Here is a 732-nt window from a genome sequence, read left to right as displayed (position 1 = left end):
CTTAAGTAATCAGAGAACCTTCAAGTTGATTGAAGTGTTGACGATCGTGTGATCCTATACCAGATATCGTAGTTTAGTTAATTTATAAACATAGTTGTAAGACTTCAATAAAATAACATATGTATTAAAAAGTAAAATTATTTATTTTCTCTACAAAACTTACATTACACACAAATAAAATGTACATCCTTATCCTAGGTACAACGTAATGGCAAAAATCTGTTCTCATATTCATATCCATAAATCACACTATCGAGAAAGATAAATACAATGATAAATTATGGGCAAGTTTAAAAAAAAAAAAACAACCAATATGGTAACTAAGTTTAAATATCTAAATTTAAATATCTATCAACTGAACTCGTTCAAGAAATAACTTGAATTTTAATAGTAAATATGTCGACTTACACTTTAAGTATAAATGTTTAAGTACGTACGATCAAACGTAAAAAATATCAATAAGACTGTTAGCGATAACGATAGACGCGACTGGAGTATTTAGAGTTAGCCTTATATTATAATTTTAAGCAAATAAATAAGTCTAATCATTGTAGTACAAAACCATCTTATATTTATTGTACTCGTAAATTTTTCACATCCTTAAATAAGATCAAAGTTATTCAATCTAACCTTTTGGCTCTATATCCAATTGCGCTTTTTGCAAGCTTTTCTTATCCGTTCATAAACTTTTATCACGCCTGTTCACTTCATTAAAAGAGAGATGGCGCTGTA

Source organism: Danaus plexippus, chromosome 26 (assembly GCF_018135715.1).
Source record: "Danaus plexippus chromosome 26, MEX_DaPlex, whole genome shotgun sequence".
Taxonomy (NCBI): domain Eukaryota; kingdom Metazoa; phylum Arthropoda; class Insecta; order Lepidoptera; family Nymphalidae; genus Danaus; species Danaus plexippus.
This window is presented reverse-complemented; position numbering follows the sequence as displayed.